The following is a 21,906-nucleotide window of genomic DNA, read 5'->3' on the forward strand; positions in this document are numbered from 1 at the left end:
CACCCATTTAACTAACAGTAGCTGCCATTTACTGGGTGCCCATGAAATGCCAGGGACCAAGCTGGCCCTTTCTGTAATAATAGCTACTATTTATCGAGCTTTACCCTGTTCCATGCTCGTCTGTTCTAAGCACTTTACATGTATTATCTCGTTCAATGTTACAACTAGCACCCAAAAGCTAGGTGCTATTATAATCTCTATTTTACAGATTAGGACACTGAAGCACAAGAAAATAAGCAACTGGCCTGGCATCACACAGCAGGTAAGCAGAGAAGCTGAGATTTGAACCTGACCTCTGAGTCCTAGCTATGCTATGCTATGCTGCTCCTACTATACTTGCATATTATTTTATTAAATCCTTATACAACCCTATGATGTGGACATTCTTACTCTCCTGTCATAAATGAGCAACAGAGTTTCATTCATTTGCTAACATAATACGGAAAATGGCAGCAGGGATATACATCTGGAATTTTTGTGTCTAGAATTTTCCAGTATACTTTCACGATGCCTGTGAGACACCCAGGTTCCAGGTGGCCACTATGTGGCCTTTGGACAGTCCACATGGGTTGGCTGTGTAATTTATGACTCACTTGGGCCCTCACTCCAGTGCTCAGACCTATGAGATAGGTGGATTCCCTGAGCATGTTAGGAGTAAGGATAAAGGAATTCTCCTTTATTAAAAGAAATCATTGTCTTCCCATGATCAGTTTTATATTTGGATTCAGTTCAGTCTTCGCTAAGAGACTTCTGTGTGCCAAGTCCTGTGTTGCGGGTGTGTTTTGGGGGGTCAGGGAAAGAGGAGAGAATTCCTCTGAGATATAGCTGCCTCCTTCTTAGAACTCGATCAGACTGAAAAAATAAAAATGATACTGAGACACAGGTGTCCACTGAACTCTGTGTTAGATAGAAGGCTCTAGGGGTTCACAAAAGGGGTGCTAGAGCTCCTGCCCAGGTTTGGGGCATGAGGACCTTATAGGTCATGTAGAATCTGCATGCAAATATGAAAATGTTCCAGGCTTGGACAAAAAGGTTGTTAAGAAGGCCAGTGCAGAGGTGTTCTTTGTAAAAGGGAGCGTCAGGTGATGAATCAGGTGATGAGATAGGCACTTGATATATAACATTTCAATGACTCCTGAAATTCGCCCTGAAAAATGGATAGTGTTGTGTCCATTTTACAGATGAGAAATAATTTGGTTTTGGTCACACAGCTTTAAGTGGTAGAGTGGGGTTCAAATTCACTAGACTGGGTGCCAAAATGTATGTTCTTCCCATACTTCTAGGATTTTATAGGATTTCCAAACTTCCTGGGAGCTACACAGGCACCTTGATTCCTGTGATGGTTAATTTTATGTGTCAATGTGACTGGACTGTGGGATGCTCAGATATTTGATTAACTATTATTCAGAGAGTGTCCCCAGGGTGTTTTTGGATGAGATTAACATTTGAATAGGTAGACTGAGTCAAGCAGATTGCCTGTTCAATGTGGCTGCTTTATCCAGTCTGTTGAAGGCTTAAATAGTACAAAAAGGCTGAGAATTCATTCTTACTGCCTGTCTTTGAGCTGGGACATCAGTCTTCTCCTGCCCCTGGACTCAGGTTGGAGTTTACACCTTCAGCTCTTCTGGCCCTTAGGCTTTGGGACTTGGACTGGAAGTACACCCACAGCTCTCCTAGGTCTCCAACTTGCTGCAGATCTTGGGACTCCTTTGCCTCCATAATCACCTGAGCCAGATCTTTAGTCTCTCTCTCTCTCACACTTCTCCATTCTCTCTCTCTCTCTCAACATATAGATAGATATAGATATAAATATAGATATAGATATAGATATCATATATCTATAGGTATATCTGTATTCTAGATATTATATATCTCTCTCTCTATCTCTTTGGTTCTATCTCTAGACACTACATTCCTTTCTGATTTTATGGCAAAGATACTCTGCTTTTGATGAGGCACAACCTGGGCCGTGGCATGGTTGGGTCAGCTGTGCCCAGCAGAAGATAGAGGCAGGGCCTGGAAGCAGAGTTCTAAGCCTAAGGATGTGGCTTTAGGAAAGTGTGAAGCGGCTGTTGCCCAGAGAATGCAGCCAACCTCAGGAAGCCTTTTATGAGTGCCATCAGTTTGATCCCATCAACTGTATGATAGATAGGCCCTGTGCTAGGAAGTAGAGATACCAAATCACTTTTGTCCACACTGGACACAAACCTGGCCCTCATCAGGCTCACAGTTTGGTTTGCATTGGATGGGCAATGAGATCATTTCAATACAACTTTACATGTGCTTCTTATTTCTTCAGCCCACCAGCCCCTGCATTTAGCCTCCATGGGTTTGGCTTTGCCTTTAGAAAATCACCAATCACTGAGTACCTGTGTTAACATAGTCTCTGGCATCGGGTTGTCTGCATGATCTATGCTCTTGTGACCCTGCAAGTTACAGCATGTCTACCCAGTGGAATAGAAACATGTCGCTTGAAATTATTGTTCATTCCTGAATATGTATTTTCAAATAGAGGACCACAAGCTAAGTATATCCTGGAGTGAAGATTCTTCTTCTGTACTTCATACATTGAAGTTCCATCAGTTTGCTAGAGCAACTCAAGTACTTGTTATTGCAAAATACTGTAATAATTAATGACAGCAATTAAAACTATTAATTTTAAATATAAAAATTATCAGACCTTTCAAATAGTAGAAACCATGCAATGCTAATATAGATATTGTAAAGGGAATGGTTAGCTAGATAAATTTTAAAACAGCTAATTGCCTTTTTGAGCCAACAAATGTTTATAAAGTTTGAATAATAATATATGACAGAATAATCAAGCTAACAGATGAGGTTAGAGTGCAGATGTTTGTAGCATTACTTGGTATCCTAGTATTTGTCCCAATACTTAGCCTTTAAGAATCAGATTTCATTTTTTGAGATTTCTTTCCCATTTAGGCCATGAGTCTTTAGAGAAGAAGTTTTGTTTAGAATGCTTCACTTCTTGTGAGGATGAGTTTTTTTTTTTTTTTTTTAAAGGACAATGCCAATTTTGCCTCCTCAGCGGGGAAATATCTCCAAATTCATGTTAAGCAACATCTATGATAAATCCTCTCCAACCCACACATGAAGAATATACAAAAAAGGAAGAAAAGAACATGGAGAAGAACAGCATAATACTCAAACTACACTTTGTTCTGGTGGGTCAAAGTGTTAACAAAAGCGACTTTATGTAAGTCCACTGTAGCTCTGAGGGAGCAGGGGCTTCGCTTTGATTAGTCCCTAGCAGAAGAGGACAGCTCCCAGGTGTGACACCCACAGGAGCCTCTCCACTGCTACGACCAGCCGGAAGGAGCCATGCTCCTCTCCTACCACCGTTGCAAAGGTCTCAAGCGGTCACCATAGTGACCGCTGGAGAGCAGAGTGCTGAGGATTTACTCGGTTACACTCTAAGATCAAAAATTTTAAATTCAGTGGCAAATATTTTTAATAATAAGATTTAATCATAAGTAAGCTATTGATTGATATCAGATTCATGTCATAGCCTGCTATGTACCACTTCCTTCTGACCTCTCTATCTTGTCCCAGTACCACATGGTCGTCAGCTCTTTGAGGTTCTGACAGGTAGGTCCTGACCTGCTTCCTGTAGGTGCAGCCTGATGCCCAGGCTTGGCCCATGCACAAAACTCTCACCTCCAGCCTGGGCTTCCCTGTTGACACCATTGGATGCCTTGCTCAGGCAACCTGGAGTCCAGGCAGATAATGCCCCTGGTGAGAGGCTCTAACCAACTGAAAATGGAAGCTGGTGAATCAGTTCTCCATTTCTCTTGCCACAGATGGTCCTGAGACTCAATTTACACATCCTCGGAGGATGGTCCCACAGTAGCCAAGAGCCAGTTACACTTAGCTTGTGCTAATTCAATAATGCATCCTGCCCTTGACTCTCCCTCTGTATTGATTTTAAAGAATCAACAGATTCTCTAGTATTCCTCCCCTCAGCAGACAGAATTTCATCCTCCTTTATTTGAGTGTGGATGGGACTGAATACCTGCTTCTAGAAAACAGAATTCAGTAGAAGTCATGGGACATCACTCTCAAGACTAGGTTATAAAAAACTATGGCTTCCTCCTTGGATTGTCTGTTATTGGTGGAACTGTGTCCCTATCCACCCCCCCAAGAAATTCACATATCAGAGCTGGGCCCCCCAGTACCTCAGAATGTGGCTGGATTTTGAGAGAGGGTCTTTGAGGAATAATTAAATGAAAAATGAGGCCATTAGGGTGGGCTCTGATCCAATAGGGCCAGTGTCCTTGTAAGAGGAGGAAAAGACACCAGGGATGTGTGTACAGAGAAAACCATGTGAAGACAGCTACAGGGTGGCTGTCTTGCAAGCCAAGAAGAGAGGCCTCAGGAGAAACCAACCCTGCAGACACTTTCATCTTGGCCTTCCAGCCCCCAGAACTATGAGAAATGGATTTTTGACGCCACTCGGTCTGTGGTCTGTTGTTGTGGCAGCCCGAGCAAGTTACTACTATACTTTACCTTTCTCTTTCAGATCACTGACTCTAGGGGAAGCTGGCTGCCATGATATGTGAGCAGCCCCACGAACAGGCCCCTGTCACCAGGAACTGAGGTCTCCTGACAACAGATTCATAGGTAAGCCTGGAAATCTTAGAGCCCCAGCCTATGGCATGAAGAAAACTCTGAGAGGTCTTGTGCCAGAACTACCTAGTTAAGCCACCCCTGTGGCTTAACACAGAAACCATGTGTTTGTTGTTTTAAGCCACTGAGTTTGGGGTAATTTGTAACACAGCAACAGAAAATTAATGCTCCTCCTTGCCTGCCTCATTGCCCTTCCCTTCACCCCTCTGCCCAGAGGTGGCCCCAGTGCAATGGCATACTTCACATGGACCTGCCACCTCAGGCTCTGTTTGCCAGGTGAACAGACTAAGTCACTCCAGACTTTCATCTTCCATTCTGTGGTGGTCATAATCTGCCCTGACCCTTGACTTTGGCTGAACATGGCCTTTTAAACATTTGACTATTCTGGATTTGTACAAAATCTCTCAGTCATGTCATGATTCAAAACACATCACTCAAACATCTACGCTAGGAAGAAACTGTCTTAAACCTGACAGATATGCTAGTCAGCAAAAACGGACAGGTGCCTTTCCTCATGGGGAGCCCAGGAGTTGGGTTACAGCTTTTAACTGAATATGTCTGATCTGGTTCTGGCAGCCTCTGAGGCTCCAGCCTCCCCCAGACCTTGAGATATGTGCTTGGTGTCAACCCTAGAACCAATGGTCCCTTCCTTCCTCACTCTTTTTAATGAAAGGACCACTTAACACATGACACTGCAGACTTAAATCCCCTGAATATGCAGTTCTCAATGCCTCTGTTTGCCTCTTCCACCTGTCAGTAGGTGTTTGTTGAGAGCTACTATTTGGGACGCCAGGTGGGACAGTGGTTATGAGCAGGACTCAGGAGTCAGGCTGCCGTCATGGCCCTTACTCACCAGCTGTGTGACTTGGGCAAGGTGAGAAACCTCTTGGCTTCCCCAGCTATGGTAAGATAATAGTACCTAGTCATAGAGTTGTTGACAGCATTAGCATTAATCATGGTTTTATGATGCTCAAGATGGAGCCTGGCATATAATAAATGTTAGCAATTGTTATGGGTGGGGAATTGGGGACAGAGCCAAATACAGTGTAAGTCATACCCCCAAGAAGCTAATAAACATGGGGGCACTCATGAAATGGGTCCAGCTATTGCTAAGGCATGGAAGCAGTGCCTGGGTCTGGCTGGAGTGCAGTGCAGTGCAAGCTTGCTGAAAGAGTAAGTGAAGAAGGCCCAGGAGCCCAACCTCCATGGACTGAATAATGGTCCCCAGCAATGTCCACATTCTAACTCAGAATCTTGTGATGTTACCTTTCATGGTAAGAGGGACTTTGCAGATGTGATAAAGTTAAGGATCTTGAGATGGAGAGATTATTCTAGATTATTGGTGTGGGTCTAATGTAATCACAAGTATCCTTATAAGAGGGAGGCAGGAGGGTCAGTCAGAGGGGATGTGACAATGGAGGTAGACCAGAATGATGTGGCCATGAGCCAAGGAATGCAGGCCACCTCTAGAAGCTAGGAGAGGCCAGAAATGGAATCTCCCCTGTTGTCTCTAGAGGAACCAGCCCTGCCCTATAAGATACCAGGATGTTGGACTTCTGGCCTCTAGAACTGTCAAGAGTGGTGTGTGTTGTTGGAAGCCACTAAGTTTGTGGCAGTTTGTTACAGCAGCAAGAGAACTAATACAGCAGCTTTGCACTGTCAGGGGTCTGAGTGATAAGCGGCTGCAGCAGATCCCTTCCTAAAAGGACTTCTCAGAGTAAGGGCCACTCCACCTCCCTGCAGGGCCCAGTCAGGTGCCAGCTCAGTAGGCTTAGGAAGGGAGACAGCCCAAGTTTCAGGAGTATGGGCATCTCTGCTCCCTTGCATCTCTAAGCAGAGGGCCTCCAGGACAGGGCATGTAGAGTCTCCCACCACAGACAGCCGACAGTGTCCTGGAGAACAGGGACTGAGACATGCTGATGCCCGGAGCACTGCTACCTGTTTCCAGAAATCAGGACAGATTGGGACGCCTTGTGGAGTGTGGCTAACTCCATGTGGGAGGCAGATGGCAACAGCGAAGGGACAGCAGTACAACATAGCTGAGGTGCCAAGAGAGGCTCCCACACAGACCCACAGACTCTTTCTACAGGAAGGAAGCAAGGTCATCACACCACACAGTTTGTACAGAGCAGGCCTTTATAGACTGGCAAAGGAGACCTCAGTTTCTAGAGCCAGGAAGGCCTAGCTTTTGACACTGGCAGTTGTTCACTGCCCATTTGTCCTCAGGCTCATGCCATAACCTCTCCAAGCCTCAGTTTTCTCATCTGTAAAATGGGGATAGTAAAGGTAGTAATAAGAATAATAAGTGGGTAACACTTATTGAGCACTTACTACATGCTAGGTCTATTCTAAGTACATCCCAGGAACTATTTTATTGAGATTCCATAGAAGGGAAATCCTCAGGGTGAGTCCTAGTATATCCCTATTTTAAAAATAGTGAGGGACTTCATCAAGATAAGAAGGGACTTCATCAAGAGAAGAAGCTTCTGCACAGCAAAATAGTCAACAAAACTTAAAGACAACCTACAGAATGGGAGAAGATATTTGCAAATGATCTATCAGATAAAGGACTAGTATCCAAGATCTATAAAGAACTTATTCAACTCAACAGCAAAGAAACAAACAATCCAATCATGAAATGGGCAAAAGAGATGAAGAGAAATCTCACAGAGGAAGACATAGACATGGCCAACAAGCACATGAGAAAATGCTCTGCATCACTTGCCATCAGGGAAATATAAATCAAAACCACAATGAGATACCACCTCACACCAGTGAGAATGGGGAAAATTAACAAGACAGGAAACCACAAATGTTGGAGAGGATGCGGAGAAGGCGAACCCTCTTGCACTGTTGGTGGGAAAGTGAACTGATGCAGCCACTCTGGAAAACTGTGTGGAGGTTCCTCAAAGAGTTAAAAATAGAGCTACCCTATGACCCAGCAATTGCACTGCTGGGGATTTACCCCAAAGATACAGATGCAGTGAAATGCCGGGACACCTGCGCCCCGATGTTTCTAGCAGCAATGTCCACAATAGCCAAACTGTGGAAGGAGCCTCGGTGTCCATCGGAAGATGAATGGATAAAGAAGATGTGGTCTATGTATACAATGGAATATTACTCAGCCATTAGAAATGACAAATACCCACCATTTTCTTCGACGTGGATGGAACTGGAGGGTATTACACTGAGTGAAGTAAGTCAATCAGAGAAGGACAAACATTATACGGTTTCATTCATTCGAGGAATATAAAAATTAATGAAAGGGAATAAAGGGAAAGGAGAGAAAATGAGTGGGAAATATCAGAGAGGGAGACAGAACATGAGAGACTCCCAACTCTGGGAAATGAACAAGGGGTGGTAGAAAGGGAGGTGGGTGGGGGGTTGGAATGACTGGGTGATGGACACTGCGGGGGGCACTTGACGGGATGAGCACTGGGTGTTATGCTATATGTTGGCAAATTGAACTCCAATAAAAAGAAATTAAAAAAAAATAAAGATAGTGAGACTTAACTCAGGGTGTTAAGTTGGGAGAATTCACTAAGTTAAAATTCGTAAAGCTCTTGCAGGCATGTGGTTGGGCATACAGTAAAGGATCTCTCTCCCTCCACTCCCCACTTCCCCACGGAGAGCTGGCTTCACTCTGATTCTTCTGTTCTTCTTGTGAGGAGTTTGCACCCCTCCAAAGGTGGCAATGCATGGACTATGAGTTAGTTGCCCGATATTTTAGAGCCTTGGTCTACTTCTCCATGTCTGGCTCAGTACTGGGCTCATAGTGGGAGTCAGAGCATCACATCTGGGCTGTACTTCTGGTGCAGTGTATGTGGCCCGTGAAGCTTTTTCAGATATGTCTGCTTTTTGTCCCTTGACTGACCTATGAAACCCAAGGGCTCTTCTGAATGACAAAGGCAGCGATCCATTTGTTTTTCCTTCTGAGCCCAGCAAATGGCTTTTCAGTGTGTCTGTCCCAGGTGGCCTGGATGTCCAGAACCGCATGGCTTGGACTGAGTCTCCTGTAGCCCAATTGAAGCTGGCTTCAGCTACTGTTCCAACTACAAGCACTGCATTCCCCGGGAGCTCAACACAGCCACCTCTTAGGAACGCATGCCTGGTTTTGACTCAACAGGAGCAGGAGGCAATGCTGGGCATACCATTGACTGGAGAAAACGTAATGGGCTGGTAAGCTGTCTGAGTGTCACAGAGTGTTGGCTTCTTACAAGAGTCCTGGCATTTGCTAGTCTCTTCCGAATGGATCCCAGATGGAGCCCCACCAGTGCTGTCCTCCAGAATCATCAAGGCTGGCTTCGCCCTCTCAGATTGGGCTACTCTTCGAGCATCTGTCTCCCCAGGATTCTGGGCAAAATCCTTTTCAACCTGAGTTCCCACTGGTTGACAAACCATGTACTGTCATCCCTGATGAATAGGACTGTGAGAAAAGCTACCACCTCATTAAGGGCACAGGTTAACTGAGGGTGATTGATTTTCCATAGCTCTGAGAAAGCTTACAAATCCTTTGTATAAACACTAGTTTGACAGTGAAAACAGTTTTCCCTTCTTCCGTTGAGGGCAGCAGACAGAGTAAATATTGACAAATGGACAGGTTTACTTTCCTAAGAACCCCGAGGCAGGTAAATGGGGCAGGGGAGAAATGCTTTGGTAGAGTCATTATCAACAAAGGGAAAACCATTCTTTGGGGACCATCTTTGATGTGGTCTTTGGTGTGACCGGAGTTTTCTGAGGCTAAGGTTGTAAGTTGGAACTCTGTAAGGCAGGGGTGTTTCCACCCTGACCAGGCAGCAGGATCATCTGGGCCTTGACATCCCCACCCCACCCCCAGGGATTCTGATGTGGGAGGCCTAGGGTGGAGCCCCGGCATCCATCCGTATGTTGACAAAGCTCCCCAGCGGCTTGATGTCAGCTGAGACTGTGAGCCTCTCTTAAGAGAAAAATGTTTGTGCTAAGCATGACCCTTGACCCCCAGCCATCCCCCAAGTGTAGACAATGCAAAGATATTACCTTAAGCTAAAGCTTTCAAAATGTATATCTTTCACATTGCTGGGAAGAAAGCCCTCTCAGGTACAAAGACAGAGGCCCAAAGTCACTTCCACAGACCCTCAGAATAAAATCCAAATCCCGCCAGGCCCTCCTGCCCTTGAATGATACCACCTTGCTTCACCCTGTCTCGTTAGGGCACTTTAGGCTAACTGCCCTGACAGCAGCTTTCTCCTCTGCCCAGCCACACACAAGATTCCTTCCACCCCAGTTCTCTCTATCTGCTCCCCACAAGGCCTTCTCCCCAAAGGGGCGCCCTGTTACTCTCTGCTCATACTCTGTTCCTTTCCTTATTTATCAGCATGCCTGGCTTTCTGTGTACTGTTTGTCTTCCCCATCGGACAGTAAGTTCATGACAGCAGGGACATGGTTTCCTTCCAGCACTGAGTGATCCCCAGAGCCCCACACTATTCCCAGCTCCCAGTCCACAGTCCACAGTCCACAGTCCACAGTCCACAGTCCCTGCTCAACGTGGGTTTATTGGGTGACTGAATGAACCCACGCAGAGCTGCATGAACATGCCATCAGCTCTCGGGGGAGCCCTGGGGACCACAGCTGACATTTCACTCTGTAAGCTGTTTTTCTAAGAAAGACCCATGGAGGGTCTGAAGACTGAGGCAGCATTCCTTCCTTCCTTAGTAAATGGCCCTTGAAGTCTCCTGGCATTTCTTTCTCCCATTCGGGCTGTCCTCTCCTACTTTCCTTTTTTTTTTTTAATAATAAATTTATTTTTTATTGGTGTTCAATTTGCCGACATACAGAATAACACCCAGTGTTCATCCCGTCAAGTGCCCCCCTCAGTGCCCACCACCCAGGCACCCCCACCTCCTACCCTCCTCCCCTTCTACCATCTCTAGTTCGTTTCCCAGAGTTAGGAGTCTTCCATGTTCTGTCTCCATTTCTGCTATTTCCTACCCATTTCTTCTCCCTTCCCCTCTCTTCCCTTTCACTATTATTTATATTCCCCAAATGAATGAGACCATATAATGTTTGTCCTTCTTTGATTGACTCATTTGACTCAGCATAATACCCTCCAATTCCATCCATGTCGAAGCAAATGGTGGGTATTTGTCGTTTCTAATGGCTGAGTAATATCCCATTGTATACATAGACCACATCTTCTTTATCCATTCATCTTCCGATGGACACCGAGGCTCCTTCCACAGTTTGGCTATTGTGGACATTGCTGCTAGAAACATCGGGGTGCAGGTGTCCCGGCATTTCATTGCATCTGTATCTTTGGGGTAAATCCCCAGCAGTGCAATTGCTGGGTTGTAGGGCAGGTCTATTTTTAACTCTTTGAAGAACCTCCACACAGTTTTCCAGAGTGGCTGCACCAGTTCACATTCCCACCAACAGTGTAAGAGGGTTCCCTTTTCTCCACATCCTCTCCAACATCTGTGGTTTCCTGCCTTGTTAATTTTCCCCATTCTCACTGGTGTGAGGTGGTATCTCATTGTGGTTTTGATTTGTATTTCCCTGATGGCAAGTGATGTGGAGCATTTTCTCATGTGCGTGTTGGCCATGTCTATGTCTTCCTCTGTGAGATTTCTGTTCGTGTCTTTTGCCCATTTCATGATTGGATTGTTTGTTTCTTTGCTGTTGAGTTGAATAAGTTCTTTATAGATCTTGGAAACTAGCCCTTTACCTGATACGTCATTTGCAAATATCTTCTCCCATTTTGTAGATTGTCTTTTAGTTTTGTTGACTGTATCCTTTGCTGTGCAAAAGCTTCTTATCTTGATGAAGTGTGGCGGGATACAAAATCAGTACCCAGAAGTCAGTGGCATTTCTATACACTAACAATGAGACTGAAGAAAGAGAAATTAAGGAGTAAATCCCATTTACAATTGCACCCAAAGGCATAAGATACCTAGGAATCAACCTAACCAAAGAGGTAAAGGATCTATACCCTAAAAACTATAGAACACTTCTGAAAGAAATTGAGGAAGACACAAAGAGATGGAAAAATATTCCATGCTCATGGATTGGCAGAATCAATATTGTGAAAATGTCAATGTTACCCAGGGCAATTTACAGGTTCAATGCAATCCCTATCAAAATACCATGGACTTTCTTCAGAGAGTTAGAACAAATTATTTTAAGATTTGTGTGGAATCAGAAAAGACCCCGAATACCCAGGGGAATTTTAAAAAAGAAAATTATAGCTGGGGGCATCACAATGCCAGATTTCAGGTTGTACTACAAAGCTGTGGTCATCAAGACAGTGTGATACTGGCACAAAAACAGACACATACATCAATGGAACAGAATAGAGAATCCAGAAGTGGACCCTAAACTTTATGGTCATCTAATATTCGATAAAGGAGGAAAGACTATCCACTGGAAAAAAGACAGTCTCTTCAATAAATGGTGCTGGGAAAATTGAACATCCAGATGCAGAAGAATGAAACTAGACCACTCTCTTGCACCATACACAAAGATAAACTCAAAATGGATGAAAGATCTAAATGTGAGACAAGATTCCATCAAAATCCTAGAGGAGAACACAGGCAACACCCTTTTTGAACTCGGCCACAGCAACTTCTTGCAAGATACATCCACGATGGCAAAAGAAACAAAAGCAAAAATGAACTATTGGGACTTCATCAAGATAAGAAGCTTTTGCACAGCAAAGGATACAGTCAACAAAACTAAAAGACAACCTCTCCTACTTTCCTTTAGGCTCCTCTCACCTCCCCTTGCTCATGCTTCGGCCCCATTTCCTTTTTCAGGGAAAATCACAGGCTGTGGAGAAAACCTCCCTCAAAGCTCTTTCCTTTTCTCCTTCATCTCTGCCTATTAATTCTCTATGCTGTAGTCCCTCGGAAGGGAAGATGTCTTATGCTCAGGATAAGTCCTGGAAGAAGTTGGAACCAAAGGCAGGCTCCCATTTTCCTAGCCATCCCTTAGTAGCCTCAGCCTTCTGGTCTTCCCAGGGTACTAGGAGCCACTGTGGATGATGTGTCCTCCATATGCCCTTACCACTGAGTGTCACAGAAGAAAGATGAAATCAGGTTTGCCTTCAAGGTCATTTGAGTCAGATTTTGGCATCTCTTCTCAACCCAACACACACACAAACATACACTCACACGCACACACATGCATTTGCTCACATATATTCCCCATTGGACAAAAAACAATTTAAATCAACAATTAAAAAAAAACAATAATAGAATCTAACAATTCTATTATTAGATTGAAAAACTGAAAATATAAACCAAGTAGCATTAACGCTTTAAGGAAATGGTTTTTCATTGCTTAATTAGGTTAGCACAACAGCCTGAGATGGTAGGAAAGATGGGAAGAGTAGGAGTTTAGTATCAAACCTGATTCGTGCCCTGCCTCTGTGCTAGGCTTTGCTAAATCACTTAACCTTTGATCTTTAGTGAGATACTCTCAAAACTTGGAATAATTCCTAATTTTCCAGGCTTAAGTGATATTCTCAAAGTGAATGTTTCTGGTACAGGATAAGAACAGGGTGTAATAGGTAACATTAACGAGTGCTTGCTGTGTGCCAGGAATGTTTCTAAATGCTTTGCCTTTATTAACTCATTTAATCCTCACAGCAGCCCAGTGGATGTTAGTCCCACTGGACGGAGGTGGAAACTGACCCACAGAGAGGTGGAGAGAACAAGTCGGCAGGTAGGGACTCAGGACTTGTATGCAGACCTGGGCCTTAGCCGTAGTTCTAGAGTCACTCTGCCCGGGGAAGACTGCGCTTCGTATACATTCCCTTAGGTTCTTTCCATGTGCTGAAATGAGGGGAGAGGTGGAAATGGTATCACTTTAAATCTCACAGCATGAAACTGGTAGGTGAAAGCAGAAGGGACTGTCCCAGGATTGCAAAAGTAAGTTGAGCCCATGATGTCTTTTAAAGCATTTTGCCACAAAAAAAAAAAAAAAAGAGGATGTTTGAATTATACAGGATGTTCTTGTATGCATGAGTTAACCATCTCCCTTCTGCCAAAGGCCAACAGAAATGCCCTCTGTTGGACTTTGGCTTGTGAGGGGAGCTCCTACCTGTGTAGGGACTTGTGTTCCTTATCCTTTCTTTAGATGTTAAGCTGCTGTTGGTCCCTAGTGCCCTCTGCACCTGTAGGCTGTATCTGAAAGATGCCTTTCTCATCATCAAATGGCTAGAAGTTCAGACTTACAAGAGTCAGCATTTCCAAACATTTATAGCTCTAGCTATTTCCATTTGTGCTCACTAGGTATTTGCTGCCAGTGCCTAGGTCCAGGGATGACATTTTGATTGGGCAAAACAGCTGGCCTCAGCTTAGTGTTTCCTGTCTTAGCCTAGTGTTTCCATTGCTCAGTTGCTAACTGTGGCAGTGTGGAGGGTTTGGGCATCCAGATGACATCTCAGAGGAAGAATGTCTGCTTCCCCTTCCCGCCCCCAGGCTCTGAAGTCACTGACACCTTTGACACCATGCCTCATCCTTTGTAACTCTAAATCATGATGACTCCAAAAGGTTGGGGTCTGATTATTTCATTCATTTCCCCATCCATCATCCATCCACCCACTATCCATCCATCATCCATCCATCCATCCATTCACCCACCCATCCATCATCTACCCATTCATCTACCCACCCATCCATCTATCATCCACCCATCCATCCATCTATCCATCCATCCATCCATCCACCCATCCATCCACCCATCATCCATTCATCATCCACCCATTGTAAGAACTTATTGAGCACCTATTGTGAGCCAACCCAATTCTGGGGAGTCAGCCATGACTCAGACACTGAGCTCAGGTCTCTAAGGGATCAGCATGTCACATCTGCCATCTTTTAGATTGTACTTGCTAATGCATCACCTCCATACCTCCTAGACTTCACATAGTCCCTATCTGCACAAATTCCACCACATTCACATACAACTTGTATGATGATTTGCTTAACGTTTTAAAACCTAATCTAAAGACATTTATTTAATATAAATAATACAAATGAATTAATAAAAATAACATTTTGAAATAAATGTATTTTTAAAATTTTTAAAAAAAGATTTTATTTATTTATTCACAAGAGACACAGAGAGAGAGAGATAGAGGCAGAGACACAGGCAGAGGAAGAAGCCGACTCCATGCAGGGAGTCTGATGTGGGACTCTATTCCCGGTCTCCAGGATCACATCCTGGGCTGAAGGCGGCGCTAAACTGCTGAGCCACCAGGGCCGCCCAAATAAATGTATTTTGAAAGGAAGCTCTGTGTCACTGGTAACATTATGCATTTGATCTTTGCATATTTTCATAAAGAATAGTGTAAGTACCTACAACGTACACCTGTGCACTACTTAAAACCACCCCAGGAACCACCAGTAGTCACTACACCACCCCAAGGAACTGAATTATTTCATGTTTCTCCTATACAGTTACTCTGAAGTAATTATAATATCCATTTGCAGATGCAAATTCTGAAGTGAGGTTCTTCTAAGGACAAACTGCTGGTAAGAGTTAGATCTGAGACTGAAACACATATCTCTTGGCTCCAAGTCTAGCAACCTAGGAGTTGAGGCCCACCCAAAGACTGTGAAATTCCTTGTATTGGTTGCTGCCAATTTTTTAAAATATTAAATAGAATGTAATAGAATATACACTACCTTAGAGCCTATCACCCTAAGTGAGGTTAAGTGTGGCTTTATGAAGCTCAATTGTGGTATGAAATGTGGATCTTACTGGGGGGGTCATAGTCAGGCATGTTTAAAAGCTGCCTCTCTGCTTTGCCGTGCCATTTGAAAACTGGGCTATGTTGTTGGTACTGCTGTGGGCAAAGACTGCTGCATTACAAAATCCCAGGGGCTACCAATCACATCATCATCAAAGTTGCCCCACTGCTTGCTTTTTATAAAGAAAGTTTCGCTGGAGCACAGCCATGCCATTCATTTCTATTTTGTCTATGGCTACTTTCCCATAAACATGCACGATGTCCTGTATTTTATCAAACTACCTTAGCTGTAACAGCAAAGCTGAATAGTTGTGACAGAGGTTAAATGGCTCACAAGGCCAAATTATTTATTATTTTGGCAGAAAATGTCACCCATCCCTGATCTGTGTGAATGGCACTGTCTGGAATTATGCAATGCCCAGATTGTGCAGCTGTGTGTGGCAGTACCGTGGCCAGCCAGTGGCCTCTTAGCAGCTGCATTTCTTCCAACTTCTTATTCTTTCATTGCATTTCAGTGTTTGCTTCTCTTCAGGGCTCTGAACCAAGGTTGTGTGAACAGAGAGGGCTGAGCTTTCCCTCGTAGGAGCTTTTCTACTAATCTCTCCCAGAACTGCCCTTTATCCCTGCTCCCGGCTGCCCCCATCACCACTGCTACTCTTCCCAAGCCTCTGGCCCCCTAGGATATATGAATGGAGGCCTTTGGACCCTTTCTGTAATAAACCCTGAGTGACACCCTTAAACAGAGGAGTGGGGTTTGGGAATAATGTGAAAAACTGTGAAATTCTCCCTGTGAGAGGGGCCCAACCCAGTTTTGGACAGTGAATCATGGCTTTGGCCAAGATGTTCTCATTACAATCTCTGCTGACCTCCTTGGAGGAGTGAAAGCTGTTGCTTGCAAAAATAGGCAGCTTCTCAGCCTCCTCTGCCTCCATGGCCCTGCTTCACTCCCTGGTGGTCTTATTCTGTACCCCACCCCCATGCGTCTTCTTCCTGAGCCACTACTTACCTCAATTATTAGAGCCATGAGTCCAATCTGAAGCTTACCTATATACAAGAACCAGAATGACGGCAGTGATAACTCAGCCCCATTTTTATCTCCCTGTTATTTCTCTTATTGTACATTTTTGAGTTCAGATCATGCCTGGAGTGATATGTTTAAGCCTGGGGCCTCATGTCAAGATGAACATCAGCCACTAGAATGGTCCAAAAGGAAGCCAGACCCTGGACACTGGTTCTTCAGGCATGTTTAAGTGAATTGGGGCTTATAAGACATGTCTTAAATGTATGAATCTTTAACATCATAAATATGTCCTGCATTTTATATTTGAGATCCAAAGGATATAAAGAAAGGCCACCCAAAGTCATCATATAAGAAGTAGCTACATGATCCACCGAAAACTCTGACATGATGCCAGTCTCTCCATATCACCATGGGATGAAATTAATCAACTTTCTTTGTTTTCCTTTTCTGGCTTTATCATCATTATCCTTGACATCATTGTCACCCTCAATATGATGTGGTCTTCACAGCTAACATTTATGGAGTGCTCCCTGTAGACCAGCCACTGGGCTAAGCACTTTACACATCTTACCTTATTTAAATATGGCAACCCTATGGGGTAGATATTATCATTATTTCAAAGAGGTGGAAACTGAGGCATTGGAAAGTCGAGTCACACACATAGTAATATCAGACTAGCCCTTGACCACAAATCTGTTTGACTTCTATGCTTTGTTTATCTTTTTGTCTACTGCTGTTTTTTCTTATCCCTAGAATGTGTCTGACATATAGTAGGTATTCAATAAATATTTGTGGAGTAAATGAACATATGGAACCAAAGTTGGTGCTCTTGACCATTTTGCGGGTGGGTCTCAAACTTGGTTCATCATTAGAATTGCTTCCAGAGCTTTTCTGAATGCAAATGCTACAGGCCCCTGTGGAGATTCTGAGATGAGACCCAGGAATCTGATTTATAATACATTTACCACCAGATACTGATGAAGCCAGCTCAGCCCCAAGCTGCAGACAAAATTTGGCATCCACCGCTGCCACGCTATAGTGCCTCATGACAAATTTGCAATTTTTTAAGACTTCTGCAGAACAAATAAAACCACAATTTATGTTTCACAATTCATGTGGCTGATCTCATGTCCTTCTGACAGGCCTTTCACATTTCAGAATGTCACAAATTGCTTTCTTTTCTGGGATATCAGGACATAACATTGGTTCTTGCAAGACAACTAGTCGTTCTCATTGTAGCCCCCAAAAGTCATAGCTATTTCTTATTCTCGGCGCAATGATCTTTCCACTAAAGAAATCAGTCTCCCTTACTCATTCTAGAGGAGAAAAGATCAGAGTTAATTCAAGTGTTTTTAAATATGAGTGACTCTTAAGGAAGGGGAAACCCTAGGGTAAACTTAAGACTGGGACAGTCTTAAGTTTTGTTTTGCCAAGAGAGTTCCAATTTACCTCTATTGTCCTGATATAATTATTAACAGTGCCTCTATTTAGTCTCAAACATAAATCTGGGTTTGGACAATAAATAATATGGTCATTCTACCCAAGACCAGAAAGAAAAGAGCTATAAGAAGATAAGTTTCAGTTTATTACAAGGAAAAAATCTCATGAGACATGAAAAATAAAACCCCCAAATCCCCCAAAATATGCAATCAGGCTGCCAATTTAGGGAGTGAGTTTCCTGTTACTGGAGGTGTTAAAACAGAAAGCTCATGGCCATTTGTTGAGGATGATGGACAGGAGGTCAAGCATCACTGGATGACCTTGGAGGTCCCTTCTGACTAAACGTCGGAGGACAGCAGAATCTGTGGTGCCTGAGCTGTTAATGGAGTACGTCACGCCCACATCCACATGGAAAGAAGCTGGGAACAGCAGAGCCTATCCCTCTTGGGTAGAAGGCCATCCCATGGTCAGCAATACAAGATGTTTTCCCAGTACTGTAGAATTGGAGAAGGCTCAAGGTACTTAGGATTTGGCTCTTAACATCACACCAAAGCTCCAATGGCCTCTGCTGAACAGGCTGGGCAAATCCTCAGGATGTGAGTACACTAGATGGGGCTCCTTTTCTGGGAGCCAGAGCCACATCTGCTCCCATCCATCTTTGTGGAAAGTGTGGAAAGTTTAGGCCACCACTCTGCTTCCCACCCCTTCCACCCCAGGTCACTTGCCAAATGTCCATTTGACTGACGTTTGGTGGAGTTTGACCCCTGCTCACACTGAGTATCTCAGAGCTATGCAAAGTGTTAGGGAGTTCCCTGACATTCTTCAGGGGCGTTATCACTTTCAGCCCTGTCCTACTTCCTATTCCCTTACATAGTCAGAAACTAAGGCACTGGCCTATGTGAATTTCCTCAAGATCACACAGAGCGTTGACTGTGGGGCCAGATATCCAAGATATCTGGGAGCGATGAGGTATGGGGGGAGGTTAACCTTAGTGCCACACATCTTTCCAGGTGGATCCAGTGGGAAAGAAGCAAACTACAAGTCCCCAAGCTGGAGCACTTCATCTCCTCCTTCTCCTTTTGAAAGTCAGTTTATCTGAGATTGTGTGGAAAATGAAGAGCCCACTGGTAGCAGGAAGAAGCAAGAGTCTTCTGGAGTCAGGCATCCCACGAGGTTGATATTCAGTTACCATGCATTTCCATTATTTTTCCATGGCAGAACATATGGCGGACTTGGGGATGTGCATGCCTGAGGCCACGGCTCTCTCCTGTCCCATAACTATGTTGCTGGCAGGGCTGTTGCCACAGTAGTTGGCTATGCCTCAGATCTCATATGAGGCGCATCTGTCACACAAATCTCTATCACAGTCTTCATTGCAAGGAGCGCACTGTCATGTGCTCTTAGAGTAATCTTGTCCAAAGTTCCTGGTTTAGTTGACAAGATCCTGCTCAATACAACTTATGTCATGGCATAAGAGAAGATGGCTGATTTCTGCCAAGAAACCTGGTGGTGAGCACCACAGGAACAGTCTGCGACATCAGAATAATGTATAGGTTTCTGCCATGTTTGAAACGCGGGAGCTAAATGCAAGTGCTCCCCACAGCATCTTGGCCCCACAACTGCCCCTCAGCAGTGGTCACTTCCAGCCCCCAATGTAGGAATTGAGCCCCCACTTCCAGTGATGGATGGTTTTGGGTCTGGCTTCCTGGGCCCTCCGTCCTCGGGTTGGGACACTTGCAGAATTGAAGCTTCTGGTCCTCATGGCCACATCAAGTTGGGAAAGAATGGGAAAAGCATCAGAGTGCAGGTTCCACTTTCAGATGGGAGGTGAAATCGTCTGATCTCGTCTACTAATCATGTATGCCAATGTTCTTACTCCTCAGAGTGGAATTTGAATGGTGGAACGGGTTCTCCGTTCCACCACATTGGAATTTTAGCATGGAACAAGCTCGTTAGTCATGAAGCCTAACATGCCTCTTAGAGTGGGGAAGTCTTTTACTATGTCCTTAGTAGGTGATAGAATTATGTTATTTTCTTACACAGTAGATGACACTTTGTATTTTCAATATTTTATTGCTTTCTGCTTATTAAAGTATTATGCACTCGTTGTAGAAAATTGGAAACTGCAAAACATTATAAAGAAGCAAAACCCCAAACAACTGCATATAACCCTACAATTCAGAGTCAACCACAACTAATAACTTCACAAATAACCTTTGCCTTTTCAATGATATTTTTTTCTTCATGCAAGTTGTGTCCTTAATGACTAAAAACTACCCTTAATCTATATGTCACCTTTCTTCTAAACAATGTAAAGAATTTAGATTCTTTAACTCCATTTACTTCTTCTCAACCTATATGCTACTGTTCTTTATTTTGATTATCTCTAAAAATATATTTTAAATCTCATGAGATGTTATTATTTTTCCTTTGTATTCACTTAGTCATGAATGTAAATATTCACTTAGATTTACTCACATTTTTATTACTTTTGTGGCTCTTCAATTTCCTGCATCTGTAACTTTCCTTATGGGATCATCATTCCCCTGTCTGAATAATACATTTTAGAGTATTTTTAGTAGTGCAAGTTTGTTGGTTCAAACTCTCAGTTTAGGTGTGAAATGGCTTTATGGATGATCTTGCAATGTTGAGAATTCTTGGCTGACCATTATTTTCTTTCAGTTCCAGTTGAGCTTATCCAGTTCCTTTGAGGTTATCATCACCCACTGTGCTCTGGTTTTCATCGTTGTTATCAAGGAGTTGGCTGCTCGTCTAACTGTTGATTCTTTGGAGGTAATCTTTTTTTTTCCAATTGTATTTCTGACCTCTTATTATGATGTGTCTAGATTTCTTTTTTTGACTCATACGTTGAATTTGTTTGAGCTTCTTGAATCTGTATATTGATATTTCATCATTTTGGAAAGTTCTCAGCCGCAAGTTCTCCAAATATCGCATCTGTCTTGTTCCATTCCTTTTCCCCTGGTGGGACTTCAATTAAACATGCATTGGCCTTCTTAACTGTGTTTTTTCTCACATATTCTCTTATCTATACTTTTCATCTTTTTTTCTTCATGATTGGTTCTGTTTCGCAAAACTTACCGCTGTTCCTCTCCTGTCTGCCCTACCTGCTTTTCTTGTAGTTTATATAGCTTCCAAGAGGCAAGTGCCAGGCCAGTCCCTCTTGTGCTCTTTGCCTCCTTGTTTGGTGAGAGTTTTGGTCTATTGTTGGATTTAAAAACTGGTTCTCATTTAGAGACAGGGAAGGAGAAGAGCAAGAGCAAGTGACTAGGTATCTCTTAAAAGCATGTAGCAGAGGACACCTGAGTGGCTCAGGTCATGATCCTAGGGTCCTGGGATCAAGTCCTGCATTGGGCTCCCTGCAGGGAGACTGCTTCCTCCTCTGCCTGTGTCTCTGTCTCTCTGCCTCTTTTTTTCATGAATAAATAAATAAAACTTAAAAAAAAAAAAACATGCAACAGGAAGAGGTATCTCAGCCTATTTTCTGGTTGGAATGACTTTAGATCATAGGTAGATTTTAGCTTATATGCCAACCAGTTAATTCAGTTGTGGCAACTGAAAGAAACATCACTGACAAAGATTCAGAGGCTATATCTGGACTCAGTGGGAAGGAATGCTCTAATAGATTAATGACGCCTGCCAGGGACTTGCATGAGAGATGTAATGGCACTCACACCATATATTTGCCATCTGTGACTCAGACCTTACATCTCTTAGCCAGGAATACAAATATTTGGGATGGAAACATGGTCTTCATGTATACTTTCAGGTAGACGTGGCATTTGTGATGTTACTAATTTGTTGTTCATGTTCAAAATGTTATCCACACCGATGTCTCCATTTCATTAGCTCTTATTCATACCTTTATCCACCTCATCTTGGCTCTTTCTCTCAGAATTTGCCCAAAACCTTTTACCTAAAGCCTCCAGTGCACTTAGATGTTGCTCAATCCAATGGATGTGTTTCAGTTGTCATTTGATTTGACCTCCTACCAATATTCATGATATTCCTTCTGCCCTTGAGTGAGTCATTTAACCTTTCTAAACCTTAT

General features: G+C 43.6%; 1 long non-coding RNA gene across 1 annotated transcript; it reads left to right on the forward strand.

Moving 5' to 3' along the window:
• The first annotated feature begins 205 nt into the window (after positions 1 to 205).
• Positions 206 to 20,624, forward strand: LOC121490581. Its single transcript, XR_005987721.1, has 3 exons — positions 206 to 262; positions 4,541 to 4,641; positions 20,520 to 20,624. It is a non-coding gene; the product is annotated as an uncharacterized LOC121490581 (long non-coding RNA).
• Positions 20,625 to 21,906: the final 1,282 nt, after the last annotated feature.

This window comes from Vulpes lagopus, chromosome 5 (genome assembly GCF_018345385.1).
Source record: "Vulpes lagopus strain Blue_001 chromosome 5, ASM1834538v1, whole genome shotgun sequence".
NCBI lineage: Eukaryota > Metazoa > Chordata > Mammalia > Carnivora > Canidae > Vulpes > Vulpes lagopus.